Genomic DNA, 27,105 nt, shown 5'->3' with positions numbered 1-27,105 from the left:
TACTTCATCTGCAATCCGTTCTGCTTTACGTATAGTCGGCAAAATGGTTCTAAATGTATACTGTGAATTTCAGTTGAAGCTGAAGTTTTAACAGCCTCGTTAGAAACAAAATTACATGGAGGTGGAACTAAGGGGCCAGATAGCGCTGAAATTTGAAGAAATTTTGGTGGTTAACCAGCAGATTCTTTTTAAACGAGAACAGCTTCTACCAGCATGTCTCATTCAGCGTAGGCTTCCCTCGTTTCTTTTCTTCCCTGCTCTGCTATCATGCATGATAGGACTTGAAGGATCGAATTACCTTGCATAATAATGAAGCAGGATTTATTCGCCGTTGTGGTATTTGGGGCATTTTTATACAAAATATTCTTGAGTAGCCCCAATTTTATTATTACCTTTACTTGGTACTAAGAGGAATGTTTGTTTAGCCCTTCAAATCTGTTATTGCTTCGAGACTTGTTCCCGCGCTGAGTTACACTTCTTGACTGCAGTTAACAAGAGAGGGTGAGCGTTATCTTCAAGACTTGAATAATATATATCCTGTGATAGTTTTCGAACTCAATTGACGTCGTTTAGGGAAATGATTAGCTTCTCGAAATGTTTTAAAGATAGTTTCATTTATAATGAATTCTACAATTACAATTCCCTTTCATTTTGTTTATTTCACAGCAAGATTTGCTACTTAACACGTTTATTGAGCTCGCTCTGTGAGATTTATAGATATTTACGAGCTAATTTGCAAGCACGTTTATATATTTAGAAAGCCTGTAAGCTTCTCAGTTTCGGACATTTTCTTAAAAATGAAATACGAGAGCCTTGTCCACACAATAATAAAGTGTAGTTGTGGCGTGTAATTGACTTCACCAAGAAACTACGATATCCCGATAATATGCTAGCTTAAGCCTCATAAATAGCACTTCAAAAAATAATATTTTAAATGCGTCTGATGCATTATTGAGATCACTGCCAGCCGCAGACTACAAAGGGTCCGCGGATTCCTGAAATACCTATCAGTTCTCATCGGCTTAAGCAAGCCGCCACTGGATACGATATTGAAGTAGTTTTTTTCAACTACAATAAATTCTAGTCCGGGTACGGTGTCACTGAACGAAAAAAAAACATGCAAGGGTGGCGGTACAGAACTTTGTCGGCGTTTCGTTCACTGTGTTGCAGTTGTAGTTGGCAATATTCCTTTCTTCCGTGGAAGAAAGTCCGTCAGCATTTCCTTTTGTCACCCACCCTTGTGTATCAGACGTCTTACGTATACAACCTTGAATCCCTTGAATGTAGACTTTTCTATCGGTGACCAATTTTAGTGTCTAATTACGCCCTTCGAATCGCTAGGTCAGTAAAGAAATATATTCCGACAAGCGAAACATGTCAGAAATATATCGAAAACTTTATTCTAGGCGATTGCACACTATGTGCGCTTAGATTTAATCAGTCATTGTCTGATATCACGGTACGGAGTTTGTATTTGTAGATGCTTGTGCAGTTGTAAAGTGAGGCAATTCTGGGTCACTGCAAGTTTAGCACGTGTGGATATGAAAACCGCAAGTAGGGAGTGTGTGAGTTCTTTATGGCTTTATTTGCAGTACTTCGGAAATGGTGGGAAAGACACCAACTAGGCTAGCACCAGGTCGTCGAATTAGCAGCTTACGTAAGCTCGGCTGATGAGACATATTTTCTCCCCCGAAAAACAGGCGAATAATTTCACTCCCGAACAGAAACTGAGCACGGACCGCTGAGCGGCAAAAAATTAGGGGCCAATTATCTGGGTCGCGTTTCCCAGCAGCCACTTGATACTTTTTCTAACTCCGATGACACGGTGCACAGCGTCTTTTAAGAATAACTGAGACTGAAATAAGGATCCGCGTAAGCTGTTGCAAGAAGTCTATAGACATCCGGGGGAGGGAAGTAGTGCAAGTATGATACAAATACTGTGCAATGCGAGTGACCTAAGCAACTGCGTAACTGAAACTGTTAACTGAAGAAGCTATGTATAGCATCTGAATTCTTTTCTAAGTGCCACTTTTCCTCCAACTTCATTGTTCAAAAGCGCACTTTTGCGTTGAACATGAGAAAGAAAATCCTTAAGAGAATTTTTAAAAACAGCAATCTTTTTTTAAAAAATAATGAATCTTAGGCGCACTGCTGACGCAATTGCAGTTTTTTGGGTCTTGTGCCTACCCGACCCTCGATCATGAAATTACTCGTAGTCTTGTGCTTTCGAACGACGCAGAAGCTCAAAATTGGTGGCCTGAAATATGTTCACATAGAGTCGCCTGGTGCGCTTTATTACGGCCATGTTTGCCTATTCAGGGATTACCTTTGAAACACAGTAATCTGCAAAAAAGATTGCTGTAAACCTTTTTTTGGCAAGAACGCTCTCCTGATGCACTGTAAAGCGTGGTTGCAAGTTGTGACCCGTTCCTTTAGTTACATTACACAGCAGCCAAATACTTGAGGGAAGTCCTGCTCTCACAGCAGAAAGCGTTGAGAGCAACAGTGAGGCAGGTAAGGAAAGTAGGTTAGAAGCTAAAACGACATACATAAGAAGCTAAGCAGATGTATCCAAATGGCATCAAGAGCTGAAGGAGGAAAACTGCGGTAATTACGGTTAGAAAGAGAATATATAGCCAGGAAAAAAGCATTGAAGGAATTTTTAAATTTAATAATATTGCACACACCTGCATGCATATACACTATGTGCAGCGCTTATAATGGACCATTGCAGGCTCACGTGAGTCCCGCAATGCTGTTGTTGAATAGTTTATAGTAAAATGCCAGAGATGCCACCTTATTAAGTTGTAATTACTGAGATATCTATGGATACGGTTACCGCAGTAATAGGCAACGCAAAACCAGCCCGCTCTGCAAAGCAGGCATTTTTTATGAAGCAGGTATCAAAGTTTTGCATGCATGCACGAATTGTGAGCGACATTCTTTAAATCCTTCGCCACTGTGAAGAGTGATAACGGCGTCAGGTCTACCACAGCAGGGCAGTAGTAGAATGTCTTGGCATCGGGTGGCAGGTCGTTATATTGCGTCACGCACCACTTTCTCTAAACTTCATTGTGTCCACAGGAGAGAAGCAAGATGTAATCAGTGTTGTGGGTTGTGTTGGGTGGTTGTTTCACTTGAAGGCAGCCCAAAAGTAACAGACTCAATTTGTTTTGCACTTGTATTGGCAAACTGTTTGGAAGGGAACAAAAATAACTGCCTGGGTTTGAGACCATGTCCTGGCATAAGGGTATTTTTACCTTCGCGTTAGGCGTAGTCTTGAACCCGTTCCAGAGCAATCAAGCCGGTTTTTCTTGATGCACACCGAAGCTGTAGCTCAATGGCTTCTGTGTTCGGCTGCTGATTCCAAAGTCGCAGGTCCGATCACGGCAGCGGAGGCCGGATTTCAATGCAGGAGAAATACGAAAACGCCTGCATAAGGTGCGAACTAAATGTACGTAAAGAGCTCCAGGTGGTCTAAATTAATCAGTAGGCGTCCATTGCGGTGTACCTTATAGCCCATGGGTCGCTTCGGGACGTTAACCCTTTAATTAAAGATTTCTTGAAGTGCTAAGCCTATTACGGAACAATGACAGTAGTCTAGCTTCGACAGAGTGAGTGTTATTCAAAAAGCCCAGTCTACTCAAGCTGTCTTTTTCATCAAACCTTGGCGCCCCAGAAGTACTGCTCAGATTTTTCTTATTTGTCTTATCTGCGGCCCTACAGCATCATTATCAGGGTATTCTGCGCGCCAAAATACTCAGTGCCATATGCTATAAATAATCCGTTCCACAGGAGCTGGCTGCAAAGGACAGCCGAAGCTGGAAGCGTTGTGAAATACCGTACGCTCTGCGTTATCTCTACTGAGCGAGTGTGCTCGATGGCATGCTTTTTTAAGCTTAATACAATGCAATGCCGCAAACAGGGCTTAAGACGCGCTTGATGGCTTAGAACGGGTTCACATTGTTATGCTCGATGGAGCGCTAATCGCATCAGGCTTGCGGCGCAGCAGTAATATGAGCGCATCCACACCATTGCTATACTGGTGTGCGCGTGCCATATTACGAATTTTGTTCTGCCGTGTTCGTTGTTGCAAGTTCGCTTTTAGAAATAAAACGTGCTTTGCTTCATGAAGGGGACCATGTTTCTTTGGTTACTGTGAAATTAGAGCAGGGAATACTACCTAACTTAAAAATGCAGCTCAGAGAAATTTTCCAGATAGCGAAACCTATGCGCCTTACAAAATCATTAAAAAATATAGCGCGAAGGGAAGATGAAACACGGACAGAACGACCCAGAGTAGCGGTACTCGGAAGTGTGATTTATGCAGCAGCTTCAAAAACAGCAAACAAGTAGGCTTTCCTTGGATGCCGTACTAGAAGGCTGAAATGCATCACACTGCACCATGTGCCACTCATGCCACCAGCCAAATCTGCTTGCGTTTTGTTCTTTACACCAGATGCTATTGGCCATCTAATATGCACATTTTTTGTCCTTTTTTAGTAAATTTATAAGCATCGGTTCCAGATAACGGTACACGAGAACTAAAAACTGCTCAGGATGGCAATACCGTAGTGGTGGCCTAGTGGTTTGAGCATCCACCTCGCATGCGGGAAGTGCGGAGTTTGATCGCCAGTGCTGACGGGTACCCACAGGTGAAAAAATGGGTAACAGTTTTCCCCTGGACTAGTTCTCGGCTTATTAAGGGTTAAATGCTTGAGAAATTGGTTTGGCCCCACCTTGAGTAGAAGAAAAATACCTAGTGCCGCGGTAGCAAAGCTTTTACCGGGGCCAGTTGGTTGATGATTATGCGAAGGAATGCGCTAAAAGCGGCACAAGAAGACAACACACACACAAACACGACACAAGCGCAAACTAACAACTGTTTATTCCTTACGGAAGATGCGCTTATATACGCAACGTCAGTTTTTTGAAAAATGCAACCTTCCCGCCATCAAACACGTTACCATCACCACGACACAGCATCTGCACTTATCATGTTAATTTCGGTTTGTGTAAGTGCAATAGAAGGAATGCTTACACACGTTTCATTTTCAGCCTTTTCGATAAAAAACGCCTCGACTATCTCACTTTCAATCCTTTCTTTCTATTTACCTACTATTGTGGTCCTGAGGAAAATTGGTTCGCATTTCTTCTTACACCTGCTGCAATGTTGCGCTAGATTCTCGGGGTGGTTAATTTCTTCGAAGTCATTATTATGCTCTAGAAGTCTCCTGTAAACACATCTACCCGATTGCCCAATGTATTGTATTCCTCATGATATTGGTATCTTATAGATGATGTCTTTCTGGCATGGTACGAACCTTTCCCTATGGGCAAGGTCACATTCCTTGCGCTTTTCACTCTTTCCTATCGCATTCACCTTGTTGCAGAGGCTTATCAGCTTTTTTGGTGCAGTAAATACAACTTTCACTTGGTGTTTGTTGGCCACTTTCTTCAATCCGTGCGATGCCTTATGAATATACGGTATGGAAACCAATCCTTCTCTATTCTTCTGCTCTTGACTTCATTCCTTTCCTCGTCAGGTATTTTAGCACTTTTTCGGCCACTGACACGATCATGTTGTCAGGGAACCCACTATCGGTCCGTCGACTAATTTTCATGCTGATGCTCTCATTCATTTTGTGATCGCAAGACTTCGTAAGGCTCTGCATCATACACGATTGGGCAACAGTCCTTTTGACAAGCCTGTACTGGCTGGAATCATATCTCATTATGCTTTTTTCACTTTTTGTATGATACCACCAGCAACTATGTACAGGGGTTTCCTGTACTTGTAGATCAAGGAATCTTACCATCGCTTTTTCAGGTAGTTCATACGTGAAATCAAGGCCATCGAATACGCGTTTAAAAAGCGTAACCATCGCCTCCGCGTCAACCGCGCCTGCTTTTCCCGCACTAAAACACAGCAAGAAATCGTCTACATAGCGGAAGCATGCCAACACGTTCCTGGCTTCAAGCTCTGGTTTGAGGGTGCGATCCCCCTTTTCCATGTACAGTTTCGAAAGTGCAGGATCCAGACGCGAACCAATGCATATGCCGCCTCGTTGTGCGTACACTTTTCCTTCATAGTGCACGCACAGTGATCTTGGGTATACCCAGAGCAGTTCAAGGAACCCACTGACGCTCGTCTCACATTCATTCTGAAACTTCGTAGCTCCGTAGCTGTCAATACTCTCCTCGACTGCAGAAATGGCACCGTCTTGAGGAATTTAATAAAACATCTCTTTAACGTCCACAGACAAGCACGTCACCGGTGTCCCTTTCTTCAAGAAGCTGATGACCTTCTCTTATCCTTGCACCATGTATGGGTCATCACAAGTCAGCTTAGACAGTTGGACCTGCAAGTATCTCGCAACACGACTTTGCCATGTGTTCTTGTCCTCAACGATCATCGTGAAGAGGTTGTCTTCTTTGTGAGTTTTGACCGAAAAGAATGGCCACAGTGTGGGCCCCTTGCTTCCTTTGACCGTGTTCGAGAGCTTTTCTAAATCCATTTTCTTCAGATCATTTCATCCAAACACAATTCGTCGATATTCTTTCGAATGGCGTCAGTGGCTTTTCTCTCGTGTTCTTCCCTTTTCATAACACCGAATTGACCGCGTGTGCACGCGCACGCACGCACGTGTGCACGCACACGCGCGCGCGCGCGCGCGTGTTTGTGTGTGTGTGTGTGTGTGTGTGTGTGTGTGTGTGTGTGTGTGTGTGTGTGTGTGTGTGTGTGTGTGTGTGTGTGTGTGTGTGTGTGTGTGTGTGTGTGTGTGTGTGTGTGTGTGTGTGTGTGTGTGTGTGTGTGTGTGTGTGTGTGTGTGTGTGTGTGTGTGTGTGTGTGTGTGTGTGTGTGTGTGTGTGTGTGTGTGTGTGTGTGTGTGTGTGTGTGTGTGTGTGTGTGTGTGTGTGTGTGTGTGTGTGTGTGTGTGTGTGTGTGTGTGTGTGTGTGTGTGTGTGTGTGTGTGTGTGTGTGTGTGTGTGTGTGTGTGTGTGTGTGTGTGTGTGTGTGTGTGTGTGTGTGTGTGTGTGTGTGTGTGTGTGTGTGTGTGTGTGTGTGTGTGTGTGTGTGTGTGTGTGTGTGTGTGTGTGTGTGTGTGTGTGTGTGTGTGTGTGTGTGTGTGTGTGTGTGTGTGTGTGTGTGTGTGCGTGCGTGTGCGCGCGCGTGTGTGCGCGCGTGCGTGCGCGCGTGCGTGTGTGCGTGCGTGTGTGCGCGCGTGCGTGTGCGCGTGCGTGTGCGCGTGTGTGCGCGCGTGCGTGTGCGCGTGCGCGTGTGTGCGCGCGTGTGTGCGCGTGCGTGCGCGCGTGTGTGCGCGTGCGTGCGCGTGTGCGTGCGCGTGCGTGTGTGTGTGTGTGTGTGTGTGTGTGTGTGTGTGTGTGTGTGTGTGTGTGTGTGTGTGTGTGTGTGTGTGTGTGTGTGTGTGTGTGTGTGTGTGTGTGTGTGTGTGTGTGTGTGTGTGTGTGTGTCGCTTTTAGCGCATTCCGTCGCATAGTGCCATGGCTCTGTTTGCCACAGACGCTCTTCTGCCATAAAGATGCACCACCACCTACGTCATCATTATAATCATCATCATTTCAGAATACCACGTACGTGATTAAAGGAGTACAGACATAGACATCTAATTCTGATGGCATGTTGTGTTCGCTAAAATGATGCGGAAGAAACTACTATGCATGGATCACCACGTTGTATTCGCCTGGGACCGCTAAAAAAATTAGAATCGAATTTTTTTGTTATGCTACTTCGGATTTGATTTCAACAGCCGAACGATGACTGGATGTCAAAGTGTGCCTATGGGTCACGTGAGGCATGAAAAAACTGCAATAGAATCGCTGCTACTAATTCATTGTCACTCCTGTTCTTGAGGCAGGTTGGCTTTAGCATTGTAGTGAATTAAAACTACGGAGCGTCGAAATTATTTCTGTTTTTATACCTCACCTGACCTGTAAGCACACACTGTAATAACAGGCATCATTCGGCTGTTGAAACCGAAGGAGCATCAGAAATAAATTCAATTATAAATTATTTATTAGTCGTAGGAGAATACACGTGATAGTCCATGTACAATTATTTCTTACGTATGATACCAGAAAAGAAAACGTGCACCCAGATGTTGTGTCTATACGAATTTAACTCCTCCTTGAATCCTGCCGCAGCAGCTCTTTTTGGAGGTCTACTTTTTTTCAAAAATCTTCGCTATGACAAACTAGTCGAACGGATAGACCGTTTTATGCATTCTGTATTTTTCTCACCGCACACATACAAAGATTTACATTTATTAAAGCATAACGTTGAAATTTAATTCTTTAAGCCAAAGCGGGAGCCATCCACAGTAAGTGTCACATTTAACAAACGCCTGATGAAGCGCCACATGATAGGCTGACATGCCTCAGCCGTTCACGACTGTTCATGAAGTCACCGATGACAAACAGACGGGGTCAGAGGCGCTCCTGCCCTGAATCCGGCGCACGCATATTTCACACCCTCGATAAAAAAAAAAACTTGAAACAGGGTGCCAACGCGGAGGAGTTAATAGGCAGGCACGCTGTGGCAGGACTTTCTTAAACGCGGCACAGAAGCGGATCTAAGAGAAGTTCAAACGGGTTCGAGTTGTCTTGTGCATCAAGAGGCGTTATGGTTCTGTCTTTGTGATAATTAAATAGCCGATGAGACTGTCTTCTAAGTCAGGTTTTTCAGCTAGGATAGCATCAATAAAACTCCCAACTTTCGTAGTTGTGACGACAGCAGTTTTTGTCACTGAGAAATGCATAACCAGATGCACAGCATTTCCCAAAAGCAAACCCCCCTCGGCACATTTATCTCTACAATTTCGAGGAGGGCTCTGAATTCATGAAGATTCGGAGTATGACAACTAATGCCGTCCATGAGGACAAGACAGCCGTACTGTGTGTGGTTTCCTCGAGGGCGTAAGAAACTGAAAATAATGTAGTGTTGGTTGTGGGGCCGTTATTGCAAAAGTATTTTCTGTGTACTGAACCAAGCTCTGCGAGAGGCCCACCAAAATCGCGTGAAAATGCCGGCTTTCGTCCTTCTCTGCTGGCTGCGGTTTTGTTTTGGATGTCAGCACAGCAAACCCGACCTTAGCAAATATCAATTGATCTTAGAACGTCGAAGATGTTCGAGCTCGAGGTCATGTAAAATGGAAAGAGCGGCAAGAACAGTAGTACAGGCCTTGGGTCAGTTTTGTTTGTTCTACAAACTGATGCACATTATGTACCAATATTTATTGGGGATGTGCTTAAAAATTAAGCTTTCCTTTTTTCGTAAGTTCTGTTACGAAAGCGAAAAGGGGCGCCTCTTGCAATCGCCAGCAGTACAAGCTTAGTTTTACTCCCTCAACTGGTTTAAGATTTTTTTTACCTTCAGATGGGCTCAACTGAAAAGTTCGGTATTTTCAGCCTGCATATAAATATTCACCATTCCTCATTGTAAACTGAGCAAAGAAGAAGTGCCAGACAGACCACCATCTTCGACAATATAAATACTGCCGCTCTCTTTCAAAAAGCATACAATCGCAACAAAGCACTCCTGATCAGAATACATAAAGTTGTCCAAAAAGGATGTTTTATTTGACTTTAGAGACGTACAAATTTCGTGGTGAATGAATTTAAGCACTGCGTAATACCCTGAAAAGTATTCCCTTTTCATCGCGAAGCTTAGTGCAGCTTTGTGCGAATGTCACACTTGGTGCTAAGACGCCTCTTTTTGCTCCGGTAACTGTCTATGTAAAAGAGCGTGAAGAGGCTGAAAAAAAGCACAGCCGTAGAAAGCGTGATGTAAGTATGCGACCTCGGGTAACCACAATGCAGAAAAAGCGGCAGACAGGCATGCAGAAAGAGGAAGAAAAACTGCGCCAGCTGTAGTTGCGTGAGGTACCGCTTCCACCACAAGTACTTCTGGTATGCCGGGCCCAGGAGGCTCAGGAAGTAGTAGCTGTACATTATCACGTGTACGCAGCAGTTGACGACCACAACTAGAGCTGACTGGCCATCTGGTCCGTAGGTGAGTCCAAACCATCCGGTGAAAACCACTATTGCGTGGTGCACCACATGCAGAAAGGACACGTGTGAGTCCTTCTTGCGCAGTACGAAGAAAAGGGTATCCAGAAAATCGGCTATCCTCTGAATGACGAACCACCAGTACAGATTCAAAAGGGCCATGGTGCCTTCGTCTCTGGCGTCGAAGTCGATCCCTTGGCAGAGAAGGCTGTAGGAATTTCGAATGTACGCTGTCGATGTGAAGGCAGCAGCGAAGTAGGCACTACACGCCACCATGAAGAGGTTGTAGAGCGCGATGAGCGGTTTGATGACGTCGTATGGCTTCCGATTCTTCATAAAGCTTGGGCCAGCGATCTTGACAACGTACACGTAGCCGACTAGCAGAAGCGTTATGAGCTGCCAATTTCCGGGGAACGACCAGTCCGCGGTCCGTGGATCTCTTACGAGGGCGAATTCCTCTCCGCTGTAGACCTCAGAAACTTTCTTCAAGGCGGCCATAATAAGTCTCCGGTTTCTGTCCGCCGCAACTTCCTGCCTCACCCAGTGCGTCCACAGTGCAGCGATTTTTTAGTTTCCTCGCAGACAATACATTTCACTTCAGCCACGAAGTCAACTATTTGATTGTCTCTGCCTAAGGACAGTGAAGGCTAAAGGCCGCGAAGGAGGTAAGTTCGCCTTCAGTTATTGCTCACTTCATTCTGTTCCTGCATTCTTGTTGCCAGCTCGTAATGCTGCAATGGCTGAGAGATAAGACCGTCATAGCGCATTGCAGGAGCCACACATGGGCTCTCTCCAAAATTCGGTTTAGCGGTGCAGTTTACCGCAGAATATGTCATGTTGTATGAAAACGCGTGAAGGCAGTTGCAGCAGGGGGTTTGCTTCCGTTTCTATAGCACATGTTTCTGCGACACAAAAAACTGCGTCTATGCATTCAAGCACACTCTGCGTTCCACATATAGACCTGAAACAGGGTGACCTGTGTGGGGTCAGGTCATGATGCCAGAAAATGCACGCAACGGCGCGTTCATTATTGCGTCTATGTAGAACACGTCATTTTGAAATAGATCACGGACTTGTTCCAATTTTGCACTTGTTTGCACTTGTTTTTTTTTAACGCTTGCTTTTTCCCCCATAGATTTTAGGCACCGCATGTCTAAGCACAGCCGACAATAATCTGAGGTTAAATCTAGCCACAGTTAGGTAATCCTTTCATTATTGCTTACGTAATCAGGGTCATTGCTTTGATCCGGCTCTTATACAAGTAGGTTTTGGTCTGCCTCTTCGAATTTATTATTACTCCGCTGCTGTGTCAGCTTCTGGAGGACGGCAATTCTGCGAGAGCAACATTAGTTGTACGCGCACATTTCACTTTTACATTGACCGCCTTCAGTGCGTCTTTATATATGTTTTTTTTTATCTGAATATTTGTGCAGGCCTTAAAACAGCCTAAGCGGGAGGAGCAAAAATATGCAGACAGAAAGCGGACGGACGGACCAACCTACGTAAATACGGACGTACAGACGGACGAAGCAAGAGTTTTCTCCGAAAGAGGACTACACTAGTAGCGCAGTAAAAAACATGAGCCTTTTGCGACTATCTTTCTTAACCAAGAGGCAGAAACAGAGCGCAAAAGCACGGTAAAAAGAACAGTAATGATTCTGTGTTTCTCTGTAGCGAAGCACCTGCCGCAGACACCTTTCGCCTCCGAGCCGCGTCGTACTTGCAGGAACAGTACGATTTCGGATAAAGCGGCGTCGTTTCCGAACGCCATCGCCTGTCGTGATGTATAGTAGCAGCGCGGCACTGCGAGCATGTTGTCACGACGTGAAGAGCCGTGCAGGTAGGCGTCGGGGAGAACCCAAGACTGGGAGCTTTTAATTAGAGAGCCAGGGTCCAGGTCACAGAGCCAGAGCGCCTCGAGAGCCAACCATCGCTTAGTCGTCGTTTCGAATAAGCGTGGAGCGTCGCGTCCAACACCATGCGGACCTCCCTGCCATAGACGAGACGGAAGGGTGTAAACTGGGCGGTTTCCTGCGTCGCTGTATTATATGCGAAGGTGACGTACGGCAAGATCTCGTCCCACGTTTTATTTTCAACATCAACGTGCATCGAGATCATGTCCGCTAATGTTTTGTTGAGCCATTCCGTTAGACCAATTGTTTGGGGATGATATACTGCTGTTGGTCGATGAGCTGCATGGCTAAGCGTTAAAACGTCACGTAAGAGCCGGGCCGTAGACGCCTTGCCCCGGTCAGTAATGATGGTCGATGGGGCGCCGTGTCTAAGCACGATGTCGTGCATAAAGAAGTGGGCAAGTATGGCCCCACAAGGTCCATGCCGACTTTGTCGAATGGTATTTGTGGCGGCTTGATGCATTGAAGCAGTGAGGGAGGCTTGAGTGCCGGTTTTTTTTGCCGCTGCCATTGCCGGCATGTCCGGACATAACGCTTGATGCTTGAAGTGAGCTGGGGCCAGTGGTAATTCTGCCGGATTCGGCATAAGGTGCGTGTAACACCAAGGTGGCCGGAAACGTGCCGCGCGGCGCGTTAGGCACGTGGCAATAGATTCGGGATCTCTCCCTGGAGTCCTATTTGTGGAAGAAGGTCCCTCTGCTCATTGTTTCAATTCGTCTTTTTCTTTCTCTTTCTTTCTTTAGCGAATTGTGTAATGAAATTCTTTAAGGCAAAGGCTCCAGCGTGCGAGGCGGCCTGATCGGTCCCGGAGATTGGTCAGCCAGCACAAGGAATGGTGGTCTGTTACCACTTTGAAATGGCGACCATAGATATAAGGCCGAAATTTCATCGTGGCCCAGACGACAGCGAGGCACTCCTTTTCCGAGGCGTAGTAGTTGATTTCGGTGCGCGAGAGTGTGCGACTTGCATACGCGATCTCACGTTCCACGTCTTGTTGATGTTGAACGAGGACAGCACCAAGTCCGATGTTGCTAGCGTCGGTGTGTATCTGGGTAGCAGCCTCCTCATCGAAGTGAGCCAGGACACGGGTAGTGTGCAGCCGTTGGCGCAGCTCTGTGAAAGTAGCCTGTTGCTCGGCAGTCCAGACGAGCGGTGCATCGTCACGCGTTAAACGGCTGAGGGGTTCAGCGATCTGGGAGAAGTCGACTATAAAACGGCTGTAGTAGGCGCACAAACCCAAGAAGCGCTTGAGCGTTTTCTTTGTGGTAGGACGGAGAAACTTGGCTACGGCGGCAGTTTTCTCGGGATCGGGTCGTATGCCGTCCGGCGCTCACAACATGGCTGAGAAACTTGAGCTCTTTGTAGCCGAAGTGGCATTTCTCAGGTTTCAGTATCAAGTCGGCAAACCGCAGGGCATCCAACACGGTCCGCAGGCGTTCAAGGTGTTGGTCGGATGTTTCTGAAAACACCACCACGTCATCAAGGTAAACTAAACAGGTTTACCATTTGAGGCCAGCCAGGACAGCATCCATCATGCGCTGAAACGTTTCCGGCACAGAGCAAAGGCCGAAGGGCAACAAAATAAATTCATATAGGCCGTCGGGCTTGATGAAGGCCGTTTTCTCGCGGTCTCATTCATCAACCTCAATCTGCCAATATCCGCTCTTTAGGTCGATCGACGAAAAATACTTGACGCTGCGAAGTCTGTCGACGCAGTTGTTTAGGTCTCTCGCATTGCACAGTATTTGTATCATACTTGCACTACTTCCCACGCCCGGATGTCTATAGCCTCCTTGCAACAGCTTACGTGGATCCTTATTTCAGTCTCAGTCATTCTTAAAAGACGCTGGACACCGTGTCATCGGAGTTAGAAAAAGTACCAAGTGGCTGCTGGGAAACGTGACCCAGATAATTGGCCCCTAATTTCTTGCCGCTGAGCGGTGCGAGCTCAGTTTCTGTTCGGGAGTAAAATTATTCGCCTGTTTTTCAGGGGAGAAAATATGTCTCATCTAGCCCAGCTTAAGTAAGCTGCTAATTAGACGGCCTGATGCTAGCCTAGTTGGTCTCTTTCAACCATTTCCGACGTACTGCAAATAAAGCCATAAAGAACTCACACACTCACTACTTGAGATTTCCTATCCACACGTGGTAAAGTTTAGCTGTGTTAAGTACAAATGTGTCACGTAACCTTCGTATATTGAGGGCGTCAGAGCAGCCGGTGTTTTGTAAGGTCTTTTTCATAGTGTTGTTTCCTATAGATTTATATTAAAAAATACAGAAAAGAGACTGGAGAAAGAAATAGAACACTTCTTGCAGTGACCCAGAATTGCCTCACTGTACAACTGCACACGCATCTACAGATGTAAATTCCGTACCCTGATATCAGACGATGACTGTATAAATCGAACCGCACAAAGTGTGCAATCGCCTAGAATAAAGTTTTCGCTATATTTCTGACATGTTTCGCTTGTCGGAATATATTTCTTTACTGAGCGAGTGATCCGAGGTGCGTAATGAGACACTAAATTGTGTCCCCGATAGAATTGTCTACATTCAAGGTATTCAATGTTGTATACGTAAGACGTCTGACGCACAAGGGTGGGCGACAAAAAGAAATGCTGACGGACTTTTTTCCACGGAAGAAAGGAATATTGCGAATTACAACTACAACACAGTGAACGAAACGCCGACAACGTTCTGTACCACCACCCCTGCGTGTTTAGTTTTTTTTTCGTTCAGTGACACCGTAACCTGACGAGAATTTATTTGTAGTTCAAAAAAACAACTACAATATCGTATTCAGTGGCGGCTTGCTTAAGCCGATGAGAACTGATAGGCATTTCGGGAATCCCCGGACCCTTTGTAGTCTTCGGCTGGCAGTGATCTCAATAATGCATCAGACGCATTTAAAATATTTTTGAAGTGCTATTTATGAGGCTTAAGCTAGCATATGATCGAGATATCGCATTTTCTTGGGGCAGTCAATTTCACGCCACAACTACACTTTATTATTGTGTGGACAAGGCTCTCGTATAGCATTTTTAAGAAACTGCACGAAACTAAGAAGCTTACAGGCTTTTTAAATGCAAAAACGTGCTTGCAAATTAGCTCGTAACTATCTACTAAATCTCATAGAGCGAGCTCAATAAACGTGTGAAGTAGCAAATCTTGCTGTGAAATAACCAAAATGAAATGGAATTGTTATTATAAAATTCATAAATAAATGTAAGGCCTAATGAAACCATATTTGAAACATTTCAAGAAGCTAATCATTTCCCTAAACGACGTCAATTGACTTCGAAAAATATCACAGGATATATATTATTCAACTCTTGAAAATAACGCACACCCTCTCTTGCTAACTGCAGTCAAGAAGTGTAAAGGCGCGCTCACATTAGCGGGAAAACGCGCAACGCAGGACGTTTTCCGCGTGCCGCATCCCGCGCAAGCCGGTTTTTTCTCCCGCGGACAGCCTGCTGTGCCGTCCCGCAGAGCGATGGGTTCGGTACCTATTTTTCCCGTGCCGCTGACGAGAACAGCCAATGGGCGCCGACTGTGAACCGTGACGTCGGTCCCAGTTCAGTGACGCCGTCGGCGGAGGTGGAGGCTGCGCGCGACCGGCCGGCCGGCCGGCCGGGCACGCGGCGGCTTCTTTGCCAGCATGAACATGCGACTTGAGACGGTGCAGAAGCGACGGTGCAGAAGCAGCGAACAAACAAGTATAAGTACGTTTACCGTAGCCAACAGCTCATCGTTCGAACCAGCCATCCTCGTGACAAAAAGGGCGACGGGAGGGGAGCTAGCAGACGATCAAGACGACGAGGCGAGAAAAGGGTGCCCTTTCCAGTCTTCTCTGGTGTCACGTGACTACCCCTTCTCTTTCTGCTTGTTCGGGTCCTCCCTCAGCGCCTCCTCTCTCCACATTCCAAGACAACCGCAGCGAGAAAACGCGCGCAGTGTGAGCGTCATCCTGAGGAGCTGCGAGGCAGCGTCGACGTTGACGCTGTGCCGGTGCGGCAAGCTTCCCGCTAGTGTGAGCGCGCCTTAACTCAGGGCGGGAACAAGTCTCGAAGCAATAACAGTTCTGAAGGGCTAAACAAACACTTCCTCTTAGTACCAATTAAAGGTAATAATATAATTGGGGCTACTCAAGAATATTTTGCATAAAAATGCCCCAAATACCACAACGGCGAATAAATCCTGCTTCATTATTATGAAACGTAATTCGATCCTTCAAATCGTATCATGTATGATAGCAGAGCAGGGAAGAAAAGAAACGCAGGAAGCCTACGCTGAATAAGACATGCTGATGGAAGCTGTTCTCGTTTAAAAAGAATCTGCTGGTTAACCATCAAAAATTCTTCAAATTTCAGCGCTATCTGGCTACTTAGTTCCGCGTCCGTGTAATTTTGTTTTTAACGAGGCTGTTAAAACTTCAGCTTCAACTGAAATTCACAGTATACATTTAGAACCATTTTGCCGACTATACGTAAAGCAAAAAGGATTGCAGATGAAGTAACGCTGAAACGCTTGAGAAGCACCATCGTGGTTAAAGTTGGCCCGGCGTCCAGTGACATGGCTCCGCCGGCGCGCCATATTTCCTGATTCTGGCAATGGTCTCTCATCTTCTCGGCATTGAGAGCTCGCACTTCAGTATCCCTCTGTCATTCATTATTTCTGCCTAAAGTTGAGTTGGTGCTCACAACGGCTTCCTAAATGCAGTGGCATGATATAGGCACGTTTTCCTAAAAGCCAGTTCTCGCAGTCGACATGCATCTTAGCCTTATTATAAAACCCATCGGCTGTCTAGACGCAAGCTGCCGTTCTTTTGTCCAAGTTTACCCTGTAACCTCTGGCGGTTGTCGTTACCAGAGCATAAGGCATTACGTTGAGTGTCTTAATTTATAAAGAAGCAAAATCTTGGCATTTCCCTGAGGGTGGTTGTGTAAGAGCGGTTTAGCTGGCAGTGCGAAGTTTTACACCTTTTGCGAAACTTCCAATCTCGTTATTATCCCGACAGTGAGCGATGAGGGAATAGATTAGAAATAAGAACCGGGATGTGGTACTTACAGTTACTAGAAAGAATGTAGGCAAATTTCATAACTGTCTGCATAAAGTAATCTTAAACCTGTGACAAAGTTTAGAAGAAACTAGTATGAGAAAGCCTCCTCCTGTTGACTGTCGATCCTGTCGAAATGAAGAATAGTTTTCCGAATGGAAGTGTTTTTCAGATGCAAGCCAAGTTTCTTGTAAAATAAATGTCTAGATTATGTTGAGATATAATGTACAGTAAATCCGTTGAAGCTGAAAGAAGTGACCGACAGTTCCACTGGAGAACTCTTAACACCCCTATGGTTGAGAAATCCGGGCAGCAGCAACTGCCTGCCCTAAAATTGATTTCGGCTGAAGCTTTCATTTCGGCTGAGGATGTGGAGAAGAAGTGTTAGACATGGGGAATCCACTGCGTTTGATGATTCGCGTATCCGAATCCACCATCTCTGCATCATGAATAATTGGAGCATTATCTGAATTAGTGGACCGAGGAAGAGGAGAAACAGCAGTAACTTGTTGTTCTCAAGTTACTGCTCTTATATCTCAAGGTACATTTTCAATGCTATGCTGTGGTGTTAAACGATCGAAACAGAAACTTTAGAAAACAATGAGAATGGCGCTCTGCACCATACATTATTCGGGCAGTTGCATTCGGCGGGATGGTATGGTGGGCAACATGAATCTTTTCTCTTGTGGAAGGCACTAAACTGCTATTCTGCGAAGGGCCTCAGTATATGGCAGCTTGAGCGCAAATGTTCACTAATAAGAATTCCGAGTTCTTAACTTTCAGTAAGCGCATCCGCATTTCGCTCTGTAGTAATACTCTGGCTATTTTTCTATAGACAACACAGAAGCATACCAGAAGTTCATATAAGCCTATGTTATTGTCGTGACTCCTGGTACGTGTCAGTTTCCTTTTCGTGAATTTATAAAAAGTGAGAAAAAGTCGGCTTTCAACCATATTTTTAGGTGACGGGAAGGCCATCAAGACAAAACGACATGGCTATTGATGATGGCAAGCTTCAATTGCTACGAGCATAGCACGAGTGCTCCTGCCGGAGCCCACTTCTTCTCCTAGTCCCTGACATGTCCCGTTGGCACTCAGAAACAGTCCACATCACGAACTAGAAGAGGGCTAAATACGTAAAGCAGGACAAGGTCATGGGCGGGGATGAATGGTTGACCGGAGAAAGGAAGAAGGTAAAGGGCTTGGCGCCACGGTGGATGAGAGGATGATCAGAAGAGCGCTGGGTCACAAAACTTCTGGAACATAGGTGACCTGGAGCCGACGGCCGAGTCCCGGGACGCACAGGAGGGTGTGGGCAGGTTGGCTGCGTCGTCACGTGTGGGTGGCTTCTCAGGTCGGTGGGGTAATAATGTCTAATCGAGGTGGCGTCGTCCGTTCGTGGTGTCTTCTGGTCGAGGCAGAGGACGGTGCTGGGGTGAACGGAGAAGTCGCGTCTGCTCTAGCAGGCTGGGCACACTTGGCGGCGGGGACCGCGAAAACACGGCCGACGACCACAGCAGACGCAGGAAGCCCCAGCTCCATGTCCATGATGAATGTAATACCTCCGCACCTGGCGCCAAATGTTACGTGGTGGCAAAGCGATGTAGACACAACGACATGCCCCCTTCCTTGAGAGTTTAATTATGCTTTTTCAGCGATGCACTAATAATGAGTTGCTGATCATTATAGCTCGGGAAAGGAGCGCAAACATCAGCGTTTTTGTTTTCAATTCTGGATTCCAGCAATAAACTTAGTCAAATGTCTGACGTTTTGGTGCTTTCGCAAAATCACTCGTCTTTCCACCCTTAATCATTTTTTTAATGGGCCACCGTGACATCAATATACCATGCGAATGTTTAACGCGGGAAATGTGTGCATCATCCCAATGAGCGATTTCGGATATGGTTTACTGAAGCTTAGCGACGGCGCTACAATAACTGGTGAACTTCTACATGCTTTCTGCTTCTCAGTCGCGCATTCTGACGAAGATGGACGTCATTCATTGAATAGACTAAGTATAAGAGAACTGGAAAAAAAGGAATGAGTGTCAGTTAATCTTGCTGGAATTAATATTGTAGTAAAAATAAAAAGGTCGTCTTAATGCTCTTTTGCAAAAAGGAAGATGGAAGTTTTAAAGAATTTCTGTTTGGGTGGGCTTTGTTGTTTTATTGTACATTCAACAGACAGAGCTTGAGTGAAGGCGTGACATCCGTAAGATTTATAACAAAGCCATCGCGCTGCTGAATTAGAAGTGGCAGCCTTTAATTCTAAATTCAGCGCACAAGTAACAGAAAGCCCTTTTTTTTCCTTCCTCAGCCAAAGGGATTATGCAATGACGTACAACGGGCAGAAGTTCTCGAAAGTTCTGACCATAAGCTACATGGTTACGAGCTCAACGCTAGTGCTTAGAATGTCTTCCACACGCGTGGACTGTTTTCGCCAAAGGCCTCTCCATTGTAAACATCGTTCTTAAAAGCATACAAGGTTTTCCTATTTTGCGTTAAAGACTGTTCTTCCGCAGCACGGTTGAAACGAAGCCTGCGCACGTGGGCTGTCTCTCAGTAAGAAAGCCGAGCGAAATAGCAACACCAACAATGTCGCAATCAGACACTAATCAGCGACGCTAAGGCAGCACAGGCGGCGCACTATTCTCACACATCGCGGCTCGTGTGAGCGCTCACCTCGAAAAATGCGTGGGCTCAAATTTCGAAACGTGCTGCCAACAGAATGCTCCGCGAAACGATCGTAACGCTTAGCTCATTCACGCGTGCCAGGCGATGTGTATGGGACGCGCCCTCTCTATACAGATTTCACTCTCCACTCTTTCATGGGGCGCGCCTCACTATACAGGTAGTTAAGTCCCAACGAATCGATGAGCAGCACCGCTCGCAATGGATGTGGAGTAAGTTTGTGTGCTGCAGATCTGGCGTCAAATTTTTCGTTTTTATCTCCTCGAATGCTTCCGGCGCGTACTGCAGTCTACTTATCTTTCAAAGACCAGGCGTGTAAACTGTGCCAAAAAGATATTTAAAACGTCTAGGTAATTATAACTCTAGTCTGGGAACCTGATTGAAATGGTCTTTTGCAACGTTTCAAACCTTGGGCTGTGCACTGGGTTAGTTTGAAAGTACCATTTAGCGAAGTACGCAAGAAGGGCAAAGTCTTCGCCGCTCAAATGGGGGTTCGGTGCAATCGTTGAACTAAGAGGTGTTTAAAAAGGCTTTACACCGTTGCGAAATGTACGGAAATGTGCTTGCGCCTTTTCGATAGCAATCGATCGCAATCGCAAGTTATAACGGGATAGCCTTGATGCTCTCATTCTGTAGCCAATCCGGCGTCGTCGGTGTTGTCGTCACTGATCTTGTGAGTGGAAAAAAAGGCGGCACACCTCACACCAAAGTCACCTGTAATGATGACGTCCAACAACCTGCCCACCATGGCAGGTGGCAGTTCAATTAGTGACTGGTCGCTACAAGTTACTCGAGAAGAGCAACCATGGTCTCACAAGCGTCACCGGCGTATGTATTTGAAACAGCCACTGGCTGCGGCAGTGGCTCATCTATTAGCAGCAGTACCACTGCGCCAGGAGTGGCAAAAAGACACACCGCGATCAATTAATGTAGAGAATGAATATTTCCGCGTGCATGTGCATGTAGACAGTACTTTTGCAGGGAGGGTCGCTAGTGTCGCATTGTACTTTCAGGAGAGGTAGGTTAGGCATATGTGGCTGTAAAAGAAGGAGCACTATTCATGTCTGACAAATTATACGCAACGAGGACATAAAGTCACTGAAAGGGTTCATTAGCGCTATCGCATCATACCATTAAAGCGGAGCTTAAGTGTTGCCTGAGATTTTAGTACTAAAACCCCCAACCTCTAATTTCGCCGATGTTTTTCTGTCGACAGCCTCTCTGTGACCTTCAAGTTGCTCGGGAAAAACAACCTTAGTCTCACAAGCCCCACCTGTGGCAGCGCTTGTCATCGGAGGGCCGTGGCGCATCGCTTAGCTGCTGCACTACTGCGCCAGCAGAGGTGAGAGGGCTCCTAGGGATGTATTAATGAAAAATATAGACTGACAAATTCCACGTATATAGGCATTAACATATTACCCTATTGCGTCATACTCGTAACCCGGAGCGAAGTCAGATTTCGCCGATCTTTCTCTGAAGCCTTCTAGGCCTTGAAAGCCCAGCCTCGAACCGAAACCGAAGTGAAAACCGAAGTGCTAGATCACAAAACTCGTGTTTCGCCTAACCACGCAAATTCTTCCGCCATTGTTTTGCTCACGCTGACGCTCTCCACCTTCAGATTTCGTGAAAACGACGCTACTTGTACCGTTCTCTCTGTAGAAAACTTTAGACTTTGCCAAATTAGCCGAGAAGGTGCTTTATATAGGCCTGAACATTCCTCCCTAGAACTTCTACGGCTGCCACGACTGCGCTTCCGTTCTCCAATATATAAACGAACGATCGTATCCTCCTCAGACGAGCCGATGGCTGGTATGAGGAGGATATGATCGTTCGTTTTCTCTTCTGAAATGGCCTGCTGAGCCACCGCGCAAAGTTGATATCCAAGACAAAAAAAATAAAGCGACATATACCGGTTCAGGTCATTAGAAATGTGAAGTGGAATGTTGTGGCTCAAAAACTATTGAAACGGAACATGAAATGAACAATTATACCAAGTTTCAATTTCAAACGATGCCCCACTGGCTTCAAACTAAGTAAAATTACTGGTCTCCTGTGTCGTCTAGCTGTACAGACCGAGCAAATTATCTGAACTAAACTTTTTGCAATGGTGCAGTGTCTTCAAGAGAGAATAGGAGATAATTATTTCTCAAGCTATTTACTAACAACAGAGAGATTATGTTGTGTAATGTCTATCCCGCGACTAATTTAGCTTTGCTTTTGACTCAGAGGCATCATCATCAGTTTGGCGCCGACCACTGTAGCACAATCTAAACTTCCAATGGCCTCAGATAGCCACTCATACATCCGCACCAGCGACCGTCCCCGCAGATCTCCATTTATTCTTTCCTCGCCTGACACTTTCTTCTCATCCGCAGTAAACATTAGAAATGTCTTTATCTTGAGACTTATGATAAATGTTTTCATCTTTACTTGATGTCGGGCCCCTGCGGTTCTAATATGTTCGCACTAAGAAGAAATTGGCTAGAGAAGCATCTAGATTAGAGCTCAAAATATTAGTGCACCGATCCCTCGTCGTTACACGCTACGCTTTTAAATAGGAATTACATGCAATCTCCACCAACCATGTCCGTAGTACACGCCTTTGGGCGGGACCGATCGTGTCCTTGAAATGTATATACCTCCATGCCTTCATGCCACTACCTCACGGGTCACCTCGCACACCGTGCACTTTCAAGTCAGTCAAGTGTTCGAAAAAAATGGCACGGGGTTTTATGGAAGTCCCCGAAACTTCTCAGCAACCTTTGGCGTAACCGCTGCCGCCACTGCTGCCGCTACCTCCGCTCGGTACGAAGCATTTTACTTCGCTAACGCGGAAACACTTACAGATACGGTTAGCCAGAGCTGGCATTACAGTTTGTCCATCGCATTGCCGCCTTGGCGGTGTGGTGCCCCTCAAACGCGGGTTGTGTTGACGGCCCCCGCCAACCGCAAGCATCGCTCAGCTGCAATCGGCTTCCTTGCCTGCCGAAGGTATCGAAGAAACTCTCCACCACCGGACAACAAACACATCGGAGCCTATAGCCCGACAGGCGCGTACCGTACTTAGCATGGACGGGGAAGCGGCAAAGCGCACCGCTGCCGCCATGCTAAACCACCTTGTTCAACACCGCCTTTAGCTGCGCTGCTCTGTCACGCAGGAAAGTCCAGTTGAAAAAAAGACAACAAAACCCCCCCGCCGCGGCCTTTGCAATGATCCAGCTGTACGTATAAGCCAATGACGCACACCTTAAGCGGATGCACTCGGTACCGCTGCTTTGCTAGCCGCGGGGAACTTGGAACTTAACAGGGACGACAACCGTATTGAAGACGCGTGCAATCCGTCATCACAATGATGTTTACCGTGTGCAGACGGCCTTGCATTGTAGTACCACTTTTTTGAACAAGTTGTTTCTTGATCGTCGCAGAGATTCATTCCGCCTGTCGCTGGCATGGAGCCTAACACCTGCTAGGCTTTCCTTCTTTTCTAATCCACTGCGCTGCTCCGAGCGATCGTCGCTTATTTGCATTCCGCAGTACAAGCCCTACCCGTGGTGTTTTTTTTTGTTTTGTCGACTTCGGCGGGGATAATGCCGCGAATCTTTTGTAGTGTTTGTTCATTCTTCAAAGCTGCCGGCTCGCCACTTTATCGCTTTCTTTGTGATGCAAGACGCGAACAGATTTATCTCGATTGATCAGATCCAGGAGGAGCCGATTCTACGTTCTTTCGGAATGCTGCAGTATATAGCTTTGCACGCCGTGTATCGAAAGTTCGATATCAGCTTTAGATTGGAGAGCAGCGGGCATTCTTTTCAACGACCGCCGAGCACGCTTGTTGCTTTCGCCATAGCCGAGTCATTCAGTACATTCTGGGTGCAGGTCAGCCCGTTAAACAGTTTTCTTTTCGAAGAAATTTTCGCTGGCTTCCACACTGCTTCGACTGCCTTCACCACTACGTCACAATGTCATTAAAGGCTTTTTGTTCATTAACGGAATGTGCTCTCCTGAATCTGTAAACGTTGCCCCTATCATTTTCCTTCCAGTAGCACGTGTGTGGTCCTCATTTTAAATAGACGACCTTTAGTTTGCCTCTATGTTTCCGCTTATAGTTTATGCTCACAATATGCAAATACAAATAAGTTCCTCAAAAAGGCTATCGGAAAGACGTGAGAGTTGTTGCCAAATGCACTATATCACATTCTTATTCCGCTACCTATTTCACTCTCATAATCCGCCATGCCGTCACTAATTGTGCAAGGCAAATATGCTGCCTTACCGCTTTCAGTAAATCGCTCTCTATCGTTTCATTCCTTAACTAAATTTGCAGATTTACTTGTTTTCTTGGTATTAAATTTTTGGTGACCTCACAATGGATATGTGAAAATGAATATTGAGTGTTCAGGTCCTGAATAGTGCGTCGAAAAAGCTCTCCTGAGTAACCTATTAAGGAAATGTCACCAGGCAATCGGAGGTCACTGAAGCTTTCTTCGTAGCTTTTTTTAATTGAACCTTCTGAGCACCGCTTGTGAATTTACATTAGATAGCAGCCAATTGGTTGTGTCATTTTGCTCTACCCACTTCATATGCATTATAGGCTATCTTACCGAATGGTCTTTTTCTAGCCAATTTACATCACTTTTGTTTGCTTTTTCTTGTTACTTTCTTTTTATTTTATTTATTTTCCTTTCTTCGCTTGAACAATATATTTTAATATAGAAAACACTCATTAGTGTGGAAGTTGTTTCATTCGGATCTATCGTCGTTATTACCGGCGCCAACCATGACAACACCCGTCAACTACAGTTAGCAGGAAGACGAGTTGCAAGAGATTTGAAGCCCAGCCAGACATGCGCATACAAACTTATATTGCAAATGACCCAGCAAGCTTTACAGAACGAAAATACTGTAGTAAGCAACAAAAAAAATTGCGGTGGTTTTGCTCTGGTTAAACCTGGAGTGACGCGATAGCTGCAGCTGGACGAGTGAAACTTGCATGGTTGAATTGCAAAGTCAGTCTTTCGCCGCTCCGCTTCGCTGGGCGGTCCTTCTTCATCTTCGTCCCACTTGACACGGCGCATGCGCACAGCTGTGGCAGCTCGGTTTGTCCGGCGCGCCGCGCCGCCGGCAGCAGCAACTGCTCCGCACCACGTGGCTGGTCACGGGACCAACCAGGTGACGAACCACGTTGGTTTCTGTCTCGCCGCGCGGCGTATGCCTGGGTGGTTGTTTTTCTTTGCGGCTATTCCTTGAATAGGCCCAACGAACACTGGCTAAGCAAAGTCACTACGCACATGTGGTGTGTCCTCATTTTTACAGCCTCCAGCGCCTCGCCCTCCTCAAAGCTTCGATTTATTTATGAATGCAGGAAGGAATTTAACCCTGACGTAATCACTTCGCCGTGTCCACGAATTTGTCTTTCCGTTCGGCAACGTCACTAGAAAACTCTTGAAGATAAAATGCAGTCGAAGGCAGGTTAAGCCTCACGAGTTTAAAATTTCCGGTCCCTGCAATATTGCTACCTGTGAGTGTTACGTGAGCATGTGAATTTTATGAAGACAGCTCCGGGCAGCTATTTTTTATTGCACTGCCAGAGGAACAAGAGAGTGCCGACCGCAACTTTCCTATACATGTGTCTTCGACCCTTGTCATGGAAGGAGAAGGAGCGGTAAGTAAACAAAGAGGCCCTATTTGCAGTTTCGACTTTTGGGCCTTCTGCTGTATATATACCCTATAACCATGTATGGAACAGCAAATCTGAAATAAATAAATGTTCAAAAAATAGGTTTCAAAAAATAAATAACGCGGCGACCAAGTGAACCCTATAGCACTGTTCCACGTAGCGGCTCAAAGGGGCGTGCAAGTGGAGAAGCTTAGGGAGTGACGCATATGTGGGTCAATCAGTTGAGAACCAGAAGCCGAGAAAAGGGCGGCTTTGAACTAGGAGAAAAGATACACGTGAGAATTCCGCTACTGTCACCGACACGGACGTCCATATGCCTGACAGTTTTCAACGTCAGTCGCACTGAACCTGCTTGTATTTTTTGGAGGACACCCTCTGCGTAGTTGACTCTACACTAGTAAATTTTTTATTTTTGCACATTTGTGTTTCGGTTCAGTGGCTAACAGTAGAAAAATACATGATGGAAGTACGTATTCACCTAATAGATTCCTGTATTTTTGTGTAAGTTAGTAATCAGTGGGGTTCCGGTTTGCATTTGTGTAAGGGGAAGCAACATGCGTAGTTTGAAACAACAGCTCTATTAGCAAATATTCCTGTCTTCAATTAAGGCAACGTTACAGGCTAACCTAGATTGTTTTACACCGCGCATACCGAATATGTCGTAGTAGTACTTATTTCTTAGCTTCGCTGATCAAGAACTTATCGCAAGTACCTACGATTGAAATGTTCAGAGTGGTTATACGTTAGCCAGGCGAACAATGCCTTTTTAAATACGGTAAGTTTAGAGCCTTTATTGCCTGTCCTATAATGTTACTATGTTCCGAAAAACGTTATTGTACGCGCGCTCCAAATAGCAACCTGTGTCATAGTGTTGGCCGTGCAAATGCTACTTCCCTGTCAAAGAATTTGAGCCCATTATATATTTTGTTTAACGCATTTCCCATCAGACTGACTGCCTGTTCGTTGTCTACATACCACTACTTTTCTAGTTCTGTTATCAGGAGTTTCTCCAGGAGAGCGCCTAATATCCTGTTTTTTCTCTGCGCACTAGGCTGTACGAGCACGCGTGCCCGGAAAAGTAACAGCGCCGAAACCAATTGAAGCGCTCCTTACAGAGCCTTATGCTGCTACGAGTTGACGGTACACTGCGCACTGTTGCCAAAAAAAAAATGTTGGTTCTAGATCACTTAAAAATTTCGTGTCCTCTGAAGGAAACGAAAATATTTTCAGACTTTCAAATCTATTCGCCAATCAGTAGCGGGCTTATGTTCTTCTTGTCTTTTTTTTTTCTCGCGTTTTTCGTCCCTAATTCGACAGCACATAGTGGCGGCCTTCGCGGCCAATATAAAAAAAAGTGAATGCATACATTTCTAACGGCTTATCTTTACACAGAGCACTGAAAGACAACCACCTTCTCTATATTTTTTACCTGTTTTTGGCATTTTATTATCATGCCGACAAGCCCATTGCGTTGACTAGTGCTCTGAGGACACCTCCACGCTTTGTTAACAATGCTTTTCATACTTGACGTCCTATAAACGTTTTTTTTTTTTCGACGGCGTCAGAGTTGCGCGCAGGCGCACTGGGTAATAACCCCTGCAGCATCTCCGGCGTGCGATTGACGGCTGACGCTCGCGCTCTCTCCCGACAAATGACGCCGCGTACTCGAGAACAAGACTTGCTGTGTCTTTTATTATTTATGTCTTTCTTATTTCGCTATCGATCTGCGTTTGGAAT

General features: G+C 45.8%; 1 pseudogene; it reads right to left on the bottom strand.

Moving 5' to 3' along the window:
- Positions 1-9,687: 9,687 nt before the first annotated feature.
- On the bottom strand, positions 9,688-10,527 carry LOC144119734 (very long chain fatty acid elongase AAEL008004 pseudogene; annotated as a pseudogene).
- Positions 10,528-27,105: the final 16,578 nt, after the last annotated feature.

Source organism: Amblyomma americanum, chromosome 2, assembly GCF_052857255.1.
Source record: "Amblyomma americanum isolate KBUSLIRL-KWMA chromosome 2, ASM5285725v1, whole genome shotgun sequence".
Taxonomy (NCBI): Eukaryota; Metazoa; Arthropoda; class Arachnida; order Ixodida; family Ixodidae; genus Amblyomma; species Amblyomma americanum.
The sequence above is the reverse complement of the archived record's forward strand: the minus strand, read 5'-3'. Positions and strand labels throughout refer to the sequence as shown.